Raw genomic sequence first — 10,763 nt, forward strand, 5'->3', positions numbered from 1 at the left:
TCAGAGAAGAATTGAAGGTGCTGCAAATTGGTGCAGGGCGAACCCGCACACACATGGACTGTGTTACCATTTGTCTTTTGTTTTACCTTTATGCCAGCAAGGCTGACTTTATTTTTGCTGATGTCTGCAGTGCTTTATGCCATTATAATAAACCTGCAGACGAAACCGTTCCTGTGACTACTTCCGACTGCAGCCGAGCAAGTCGTCTTGCAACAGTTGGTGTGAAAGTGCGAGCAAGATTCCAAGAACATGTGTACCTGCCACAGGGATTGGTGGATGTCCTGGGTAAAGGCCGCCAGCCAGCCAGAGATGTCCGGTAGCATGGAGGAGTTCCTCAAGCACTTGCTTCAGAGCCAACAACAGCAACATCAACAGCACTTGCAGAGCCTACAACAGCAGCACTGGGAGTTTCTACCCCAGCAACAAGAGCAGCAGTTGCAGAATCAGCAAGCACAGCAAGAGACCAATGAACTCCTCATGCAGCAGATCCAACAGCAGCAATGGCAGATGGACCTCCTAGCAGGGGAGATCCGCAGCAGGGAGGCCACTCCTCCCCCATGTCTAGATGATGTGATATACGTCCAGAAGGCGCTAAGGCATGCGTTGCAAAAGATGACCCCAGGGGATGATGTTGAGGCATTTCTGACTGTGTTCGAATGGGTAGCAGAGAAAAAAACTGGCACCGGAGCAGTGAGCGGAGGTGCTGGCCCCCTATTTAACGGGTGAACCCCAAAAGGCCTACTATGACATGGCTCTACAGGATGCACAGGAGTATGCCAAATTAAAGACAGAGATACGGGCACACTTGGGAGCGACTATATCTGTCAGAGCACAAAGGGTCCACCACTGGGCGTATGCTGGTGACAAACCCCCTTGCTCGCAGATGTTTGACTTGCTACATCTAGTCCAGAAATGGCTGCAGCCAGAATCCTTCTCTCCTGCCCAGATGGTTGAACGAGTGGTGATGGACAGGTTCATCCATTCCCTTCCCAGGCCGGTGCAGACCTGGGTTGCCCAGGGCGACCCTCGGAACGTGGACGACCTTGTTGGCCTGGTAGAGAGGTATCAAGTGGTCGAAAAATCCCTTGGGAAACCGGACCTTGTCAATTCCCCGTACTGGAGTACCCAAAGAGGGGCGGGCTCACCATGTAAGGGGTCTAGAGTCACAAATGGGGGTTGTCCCAATCACACTGAGGGCCCTGCAAAGACTGCTGTGAGGGATGTGGTATGTTGGCTGTGTCATAATCCTGGACACATGGTACCCCAGTGTTATATGTCCCTTGAACCAAAGGACTGCAGCCTAGGACGGCATTGTTCCTATTATGCCTATCCGGCCTGTAGCGTGGATGGTCAACCTGGTGAGGGACCGCAGGCATGTGCCATTGATGGGGTGATGGTGCTTGAACTGTTGGACTCAGGGAGTCTTGTGACTCTAATCAGTGTCACCCTTCCCTACCAGCTGATCCCTGCATACACTGCATACATGGGGATGCCAAGGACTACCCTGTGGCCAGAGTGACAGTGGGAACAGACTGTGGTGCCCAATCCCACGAGGTCAGGGTGGTCAAGGACCTGATTCATCCCATCATATTGGGGCGTGTTATTCCTTTGTTCTGGGACTGGTGGGGGAAAGGAACTGGACTGAGTCGCGTGGACAAAATCCAGGTCCCTAGGGAAATACCCCCGTCGACATCTGAAGGGGATGAGTTCCCATTGTGTGTCCTTGCCGGCGACGAGGCCGAGACTGACCGATGAGGCCGACATCCCTGAGTTAGAGGTGCCAGGAGAGAACTTGTGGTCTGCTCAAGTTCAGGACTTGACCTTGAAGGGGGCGTGGGATAATGTTACTGTCTGTAATGGTTTTGCTCAAGAGCCAGGGGCAGACCTCAGGTACCCACCTTTCGCATTTCAGGGGGAGTTATTGTATCAGGTGAGCAAACCAAGGGGTGATGAGATAGTGGAGCAGCTGTTAATTCCAGGGCTATACCGACGGAGGGTATTAGATATGGCCCATTCACATATTCTGGGGAGACACCTGGGGGTCGAGAAGACTCAGGAGAGGACATTGAGGAGGTTTTATTGGCCAGGGTGTTACCGGGAGATCCTGAACTATTGTAGGTCCTGCCCCACCTGCCAGATAACCGCCCCCTCTTCACACTTTTGTAGTCCTTTAATCCCTCTACCTGTGATAGAAATCTACTTTGAGAGGATTACCATCGACCTAGTGGGGCTCTTAGTTAAATCAACACAGGGCCACCAATGCATCCTGGTGGTCATGAACTATGCGACCCGGTACCTGGAAGTGGTACCACTGAGGAACTCGTCGAGTAGGAGCATAGCCCGGGAACTTGTCCATATATTTGCCAGGACCGGACTGCCGAAGGGGATACTAACGGACCAAGGAACCCCGTTCATGAGCAAGGTAAAGAAGGAGCTCTGTAAAGTCTTTCAGATTACTCAGCTGTGAACCTCCGTTTACCATCCACAGACAGACGGCCTGGTGGAGCGCTTTAATAAAACCTTAAAAGCAATGCTCAAAAAGGTCGTAGAGAAGGATGGTCGTGACTGGGACTACCTGCTATCGTTCCTGCTCTTCTCGGTAAGAGAGGTCCCGCAAGCCTCTACGGGATTCTCCCCGTTTGAGCCAATGTATGGACAACATCCGCGAGGGCTCATACATATTGCCAAGGAATAGAAAACACTTGGGCCAACATATTCAGAGACTCACAGGTCAGTGGTGACAACAAGGACCAGTTCACCACTCATGACCGTGAGTGAGAAATTGCCTACTCAGAAAACAGAATAAGAAACCGCGAAAATGAGTATTGATGGCATAAAACAGCAAAGTTTATTAGTTAATTAAAAAGAGTATACAGAAGTGATACAAAAATTGTATAGATACTTATAAACATTAAGACAATGGGTAGATATTGGATCAAGACAAGAAAAATCTCCCATAACAGCTTCAAAACCCCCTTAAATATATGTGTACCAGGGTACAATATGTCCCAATCAAATCCACAAGGGGAAGAGTAAAGAGGGAGAGAGCAGAAAGAGGGAGAAGGCAGACAAGAGTAAACAGTAGAGGTGGAAACAACAGGAGAGTATTAGATCACAAACAGAGAGGTGAGGTAATGTAACCCTTAAATATAGTTCCCAAATGGGGGGCCATAGTAATGAATAGGTCAGGGCACTCACCAGGCTAATTGCTAACTCTCCCGAGTGTGTGGGGCAAAGAGAGGCGAACAAGGACATCCACCAGGGGCCTCGACGCGCGTTTCGCGTGTGGCTTTATCAAGAGGCACATAGTGTATGGTACATAAGGACCCATATTTATAGGACCTTAAGTGGTCACATGAACAATCATGTGACCACTATAATATGGCTGCCACGAGGGTCGGGCATGAGGGCGCATGCGCCGGGGTCACGGCGGCAGCGGCAACCGCGCGCCGCCCATCATGGCACGCGCACCACCGGAAGTGTCGGATGACAACATCCGGGGGTGCGTCGTTGCCATAGAGAAGGACGCGCGCGAGTGCCGGCCGCGGCTCACCCGGCGCATGCGCACCGCCGGCCACCGTAGCAGCACCACTGTATGTCCCATAAGAGGTCGTGAGATGTAAGTAATACGACCAATGACCATGAGAGGGAAGAGGGTATATGGACAGAGTGGAAAGGGAAAGAAAAATATGTAAAAACAAAAATGTATAATAGAAAAAGTAATTATTGTAAATATTAATAAAGCAAAATATGAACACAAATGAAAATAAAAATGAGAGATAAATTACATGTACACAACAGGAAAGAAATACAGAAAAAATCTTCTTAATGGAAATTCCCAATTCCAACTCCGTCATCAGGACACACAAGCATTTAAAAATTAATAAAACCAAAAGGAAGGATGTTGTACCCCTAGGGGAAAACCTCTAGGGGGAGAGAAAGAAAGAAATGCCCCGGGCACCGGGAGTGAGGCATGATAAAAGATCAAGTCAGGCGCAGAAGACGCACATGTGGAAACTAAACTGTACAAGCAGCAACTAAGAAAGAAATCATAAAAATGAGGAGAAACCCAGATGTTCGTTAAGCCCCCGTGGTGAAAGAGTATCAAGAATAGTGATCCACCTGGCTTCCTTTTGTGCCAAAAGGCGTTTGGCATTCCCACCCCGGGAGCCCAGATGCACCACGTCAATGCCACAGACCCTCAGAGATCGAGGGTCACAATTATGGGCAGATTTAAAGTGGCGTGGTAGAGTCTTGAGCTCCCGAGGGTCAGGGATAGCCCTAGCCGCAATAATGTCCCTAACATGCTCGCGAACTCTGACTCTCAGCTCCCTAGATGTGAGACCTACATAGATAAGTCCACAGCCACATGTAGCATGGTAAATCACATATGTGGTACTACAAGAAATATGGTGGCGGATGTCAAAATTACGGGAGCCATCAGAGTTCGTGAACGTGGTAGTACGTGGGACATTAGTGCAGGCGGCACAGTGGCCGCAAGGAAAGGTCCCCAAGGTGGGACCACGGGAGCCAAACGGGTTTCTCACAGTTGGAAGGTAATGACTGGAAACCAGAAGATCTGCTAGGGTGTTGGAACGTCGAGGTGTCATGCATGGAGATTCCCCAATGTATTCCCTCAGGGAGGGCTCCGTACCCAATTTATCCCAATGTCGGGAGAGGATACGCCGCACCCCACACCACTCAGAGTTGTATGTGGAGATAAAGCGAATCCTCTCCGGACTATTCAGTCCATCGGAGGGAGGGGGATGGATGAGGTGATCACGAGGAGTGTTCCGAGCCCTTCTATAGCCACGGCCGATACATCGATTGCTGTACCCCCTGCATTTGAAGCGCTCTGCCAGATCAGAGGCACGTTTCTCAAATTTGGAATTGGTCGAGCAGATCCGCCTCACCCTGAGAAATTGTCCGATCGGGACGGCTTTGATAGTAGAAGAATCATGTGCTGATGCAGCATGAATGAGAGAATTGACAGCAGTGGGTTTCCTAAACAGATCAGTTTGGACACGACATTCAGCATCCACTTCCAGAGTGATGTCCAAAAAGTCGATCTGTGTAGAACTGTATTTAAAGGAAAGCCTCACTGCACGATTGTTGGAATTCAATAAGGCCATAAAATCCTCAAGCTCCCTGATAGTCCCCCGCCAGAAGAATAGGATATCAGCTATGTATCTCATCCACGACACGACATGGTCCACGCCCCGCACCCCCCCGTCGCCAAAAATCTCCTTCTCCCATGCGCCCAGGAAGAGGTTGGCGTACGAGGGGGCACAGGCCGCCCCCATTGCCGTGCCGCGTGTCTGAAGATACACCCTATCCTTGAACAGAAAATAGTTATGGCAGAGGACAAATTCAAGGAGCTCGAGGATAAAATCTCTCGAAGGGCCGTCCAGATCGGACCCACGCAGGAAGAGGCGGGCTGCCTCTAGACAAAAACTATGTTCAATGCATGTGTACAAGCTCTCGACGTCGGCCGTGACAAGGAGGGTATCCTTAGTAAGAAGGACGCCATCAACCTGGGTCAGGACGTCCGTCGTGTCTTTAATATAAGACGGGAGGTTCTCGACTAACGGTCGAAGGTGGTTATCAATATATGTGCATATAGGACCACATAGACCATCCAGCCCTGACACGATCGGACGTCCCGGGGTGTTGACGGCGTCCTTATGAATTTTCGGAGGAAGATAGAAGGTAGCCGTTTTCGGGAAGCGGATGGTAAGTGCCTCAACCGTCCTTCTATCAATCAAGCCCCGATCACAGGCTCGACCCAAAATACCCTGGAGTGCGTCGGAGAAGGAGGCCGTAGGATTATATGGCAACCTAGTGTACGTTTGAGTGTCTCTAAGTTGGCGTAAGGCCTCCCTCTCATACAGGGAGCAAGGCCATAGAACAACATTGCCTCCCTTGTCCGCTGGTTTGATGACAATATCAGGTAATAATTGTAATTCCCGAAGTGCTGTGCGCTGTGAGTAAGAAAGATTATCATGACATCTTCGTGTGGACAGGCGTTTCAAATCATCCGATACCAGACGCACAAACAGTTCTATCGCTGGACTCAGGGACAAGGGAGGAAATCTTGTAGACCTGGGGTGTCTTGTTTGTAATGACCCACCTGTCGATGGCTGCTCCTGCTCCAGAAGGAGGTCCTCTAGGTTAGCCAGGGCCTCCCTCTCCGCCGCAGTCACAGAGGTCCCCTCACCAGATACTCTGAAATGTAATTTTTTCAAAATAAGTTTACGGGCAAACAGATGGAGGTCCTTCAGGGCTGTGAAGTAGTCAAACCCATTAGTTGGTGAAAAGGAAAGCCCAAAGCTGAGGACCTCCATCTGTGCCCGGGTGAGAATATGAGGAGATAAATTGATAATACGGAGCCCCCCCGGAGGGTCACCCACCTGGAAAGGGATGGTACGTTTTTTCTTATGGGTGGGTCTAGTCTGAATCTGCGACGTTGATGGAACCTCCAAAGCACGACCAGCGTCCAAACTCCCCGCAGAGACTTGTTTATCAGTGGATAGGGATGAGGCAAACGAGGTGGACCTGGAGCGCAAGGGATGGTTCTTACGGGATCTAGGCCGAGATCTGGCGTTCGTATTCCGCCACCTATACATAAATCCCGTTTGCTTGTCATTAATGTCCCGATGTAATTTCTGTAATTTGTTGGCATGAATCTCCTTGACCCATCTCTGGCACTCAAGGTCCACCTCGTCATTTAATTGTTTAAGCTTAGCTGGATCCAGTTCCTTCTGTAATTGGATCTGAATTTGGTCAATTTCTGACTCCATTGCCCCAAGGGAGGTCTCGTTCAGATCCCTTAAGAGGGTCAAAAAGCCAGCTGAGCAAATGTTCGCCAGATCCTCCCATATGTTTTTAAATGTCTCATCCATAATGGGAAAAGATGGGAAGATCTGGATCCGTAACCCCCTGGGAATTAGGGATTTTTCAATATATTTAGTTAGAAAGGCTTTGTTCCACCATGTGCGTGTCCTGCTCCTGAGAAGACCCTTCAGCCTCACAATATTTTCCCGTGTGCCCTGCTGTGCCCCAGTTCCACCATAGTTCAGATCCAATGTATCACCCGATATGTCATTCGGATCCAGATCTTCCCATCTGGAGGCAAAATTGAGGCAATTCAGAACTGTCCGGAACCGCTCTTCAAGAAGCAAGTGAGAGCATTTCTTGGAATTGTGGGATATTGCCGGCGGTTTATCCAAAATTTTGCCATGATTGCCGCACCACTGACGGACCTTCTGAAAGGCACCAAATCAACGATAGTGAAATGGTCAGTTGAAAGTGAGATGGCGTTCCAGCAGCTGAAGCTGGAGCTGTGTAAGCAGCCGATCCTGGTCACACCAGACTTTACTAAAGAGTTTGTGCTCCAGACAGATGCCTCAGAGGTTGGCCTAGGAGATGTGCTGTCTCAGAAGATAAATAGGGAAGAGCATCCCGTCCTGTATGAGCCAGAAGCTCTCGTCCTGCGAGAAAAAGGATGCCATTGTGAAGAAAGAATGCTTAGCCATAAAATGGTCCATAGACACGCTAAGATATTACCTACTTGGCCGAAAGTTTAAATTGGTGTCAGACCATGCTCCTTTGAGATGGTTGAGGGAAAAGAAGGCTAGGAATGTCCGGGTAACTAGGTGGTTCTTAGGTCTCCAAGACTTTAATTTTCACGTGGAGCATAGACCCGGGAAGTTACACGCTAATGATGATGCCCTTTCCAGAATTCCCTGATTGGTGTCTGAAGGTGTCCAAACCCCCGGCTTTGGGCAGAGGGGGGGAATATGTGACAGAGGCACTGGTGTTATACACGAGGAGAGGTATGTGTCACTCCGGCTGCTAGCCTGTGTGAACTGAAACCTACAAACTTTCTGCCAGCATGTTATATGCTGGGGGTTAACTCACTTAAAGGGTGTGGTTTTTTTTGAATGGCAAAGAGGGTGGGAAGCCATTCACACTACCTCCCCTCAGGGTGTGGCTGAGCGAGTTTAAATACTCAGTACTGTTTTTTTTTCTGGGTTGGTGAGTCTAGAAAGACAAGTCTCCAGGCTGTGTAACTTCAGCTCAGAGAGGAGTTGAAGGTGCTGCAAATTGGTGCAAGGCGAACCCGCACACATATGGACTGTGTTACCATTTGTCTTTTGTTTTACCTTTATGCCAGCAAGGCTGAGGTTTTTTTGGCTGAAGTCTGCAGTGCTTTATGCTGACATAATAAACCTGTAGATGAAACCATTCCTGTGTCTACTTCCAACTGCAGCCGAGTGAGTCATCTTGCCACAGAAATTAGAGACTTTAAAGGTTAATTACTCCAAAGCTAGGGCTCCACATCTCACATTGCCTCCTTTCCTGGTGGATCTTCCGAAAAACACCTTTTCTTTCAATTTGTTCTAGAATACCCCTATGGAGAGAGTGTTCAGGGAGATAAGATTCAACATGATTTAAGGGAATGTTGAGGGCAAGGTTCCTCTTCTTTTTTATATTTACAACCTTAGCCATGGCCCCACTATCCGTATTCGGTCAGTATTTTTTCTCAGGAGTGGGAGCCAAAACCAGGTGAGGAACATTCAGAGAAAATGTCTAATGGAAACAAGTCACCAATTCTGCATTTATCACCCACTCCTGGTTTTGGCTCCCACTCCTGAGAAAAAATACTGACCGAATACTGACCAAATACTGATAGTGGGGCCGTGGCCTTAAAGGCAACCTGTCATCAGGTCTCCCATAATAAAAGTGCTGCCAGTGAATTATGTCCCTCCTAACTAGGATCCTATCAATCCATCTTGTACACTCCTGCATCCCATTAAAAATCATCTATATTCTGTGCTTTCCTGCATAGTACTCGGCAGCAAGCAGTTCAATGGGTGTGTACAGGCCAAAGTAAGTGTCAGCTAGCCCAACTCATCAATTAGAGGCTGATGGGCCAGGAAGAGACCTGTCGGCCCTGGGAGAAGCTGGCCGGGGGCCGCACCAGACAGTCTGGTCTCCTGCTAAGATCCCCAGCTGGATCCTCAAACTATATGTTCTCCAAAATGTCAAAGCATTTAAGAGAAGAATATCCCTGGTTGCAATCGGGCAGCCAGGCTCTGATGAATGCTGCCCTGGTTTTGGCAGCATGAATCAGCCAACAGGTTCCATTTAACTAACTGATATGGATGTCTAGATATTCTGCACAGAATCTACCGACAATACAGGATTTATGCTCGTGTTGCAACACAGAACTAGGCAGTAGGCGCCATTTATGGTGGTCGTATTTGGCCCCAAAATCCTTGTGGGAAAGCACATTTTATCTCTTTCAAGTCAACAGGCACAAGAGTATCTCTATCCCTTAAAGTTGCCAGCATTTTATCGGTCCCTGCCAAATACCTCCGATTAAGAAAGGCTGGAAATCACTCAACTCCTACAGTTAGCGAGGGAAGCACTAAGATAAAGCAAATATGGCACAGAGTCAGCAATGTCAGAAGATTGTGATAGATCTGCACACATCAATGCTCACATGGCCTCCCTCCCTGGTTGGCCTCTAACGCTGGGCCTCCAATGTAGACAGCCTGAATTCTGCCTATAGGTGGAGATGAGATCCCTGTTTGTTTTGCTTGGTAATTCGGATTCCCCTGGGGATCTTTTCTCTCGTTTTTCAAGTTTCTCGTTTCCTTTTCCTGCTCCATTTAATTTTCTTAACCGTCTCTTCTCCGTTATGAGCGCGCTCTACTTTTGATGTTTCAGCACAGTACTTTATTTTCATTAGTCTATTTGTCTGAGAGAACATACTTTCGTTTTTCACAGCCGGTGGTTTTATTTTAGCAGTTTTCCCCAGTGCTCCGGTTGTTTTTTTTTCTACAACTCTGGCGGTTTCTGAAGCAAAATTGCTGGGGAGAAGTTTAAAAAAGATGCATGGGCGTCTCTTGTGCTTTCCCCCAGACTTGCAATGTGAAGTGTAGAGCATCTTTCCAGCAGAACCCGCCTGAAGAACGGCACAGTTACTTGTTTTAGCCACAAAGCATCTTTTGAAACCTTAAGTGTTTGAAAGATGCTTAACCCCTTCACGACCTTGAACGTATGGCTACGTCCTGACTGGGAAGGCGTTCCTGACCTTGGACGTATGGCTACGTCTTGGTGATCATACGACACCGTGACTAAAGGCACGGCGACTGCATGAGGGTGCCTGCTGTTTCACACAGCAGGGCACCTGTGCTTGTTGCAACAGAGGGAATTGCCCCCCCCCCACGCAACTATGATCACTGTGATTGGCTGTTCAATTCTGAACAGCCAATCACAGCGATTTCAGTGTTTCAGCAAATGAAGTTGCCTGAACCACTGGAGTCCAGCTATGATCGATGCTATCACAGCACCAGTCATAGGCTGGAGCTTCGCAACGGCAGCGTCACCAGCCTCAGCGCTGATTGGCGCGCTCAAACGATGACGTCCAATCAGTGAGCAGAGACGCGATCTGACCTTACAGTGACCTCCTCATTGCAGCTTGGAGACGTTGCAGAGCGGTCACTGTGTCGTTCTGTTGCGGATCTGCTGGGCCTTGTGGTGCCGCAGACGTTTTGAAGCCTGTGCCAACACTTCTTGTGCTGCTGCTGATGGAAGACGTTCCTGACCTGTTCCCGTCCCCTGATTTTTTCCTAATCCGCTCCAATCCCCCTCCTCCTTCTGCTGCTGAGTGCTGATCAGTACTTGATGGCTCGTTTTTTGGCAGTTTTTACTTTTCCACCATCTCGGTGCGTCCTGCAGCCGCCGATCAGGGA

The 10,763-nt window shown here is 48.9% G+C and overlaps 1 protein-coding gene across 1 annotated transcript in view; it reads left to right on the forward strand.

Moving 5' to 3' along the window:
* Positions 1 to 10,763, forward strand: part of LOC141266111 (uncharacterized) — a 131,707-nt gene that overhangs the window by 97,836 nt on the left and 23,108 nt on the right. The gene's annotated exons all lie outside the window — the stretch shown is intronic.

This window comes from Phyllobates terribilis, unplaced genomic scaffold (assembly GCF_046119375.1).
Source record: "Phyllobates terribilis strain yellow unplaced genomic scaffold, ASM4611937v1 Scaffold_4__5_contigs__length_816908805, whole genome shotgun sequence".
Lineage (NCBI taxonomy): Eukaryota > Metazoa > Chordata > Amphibia > Anura > Dendrobatidae > Phyllobates > Phyllobates terribilis.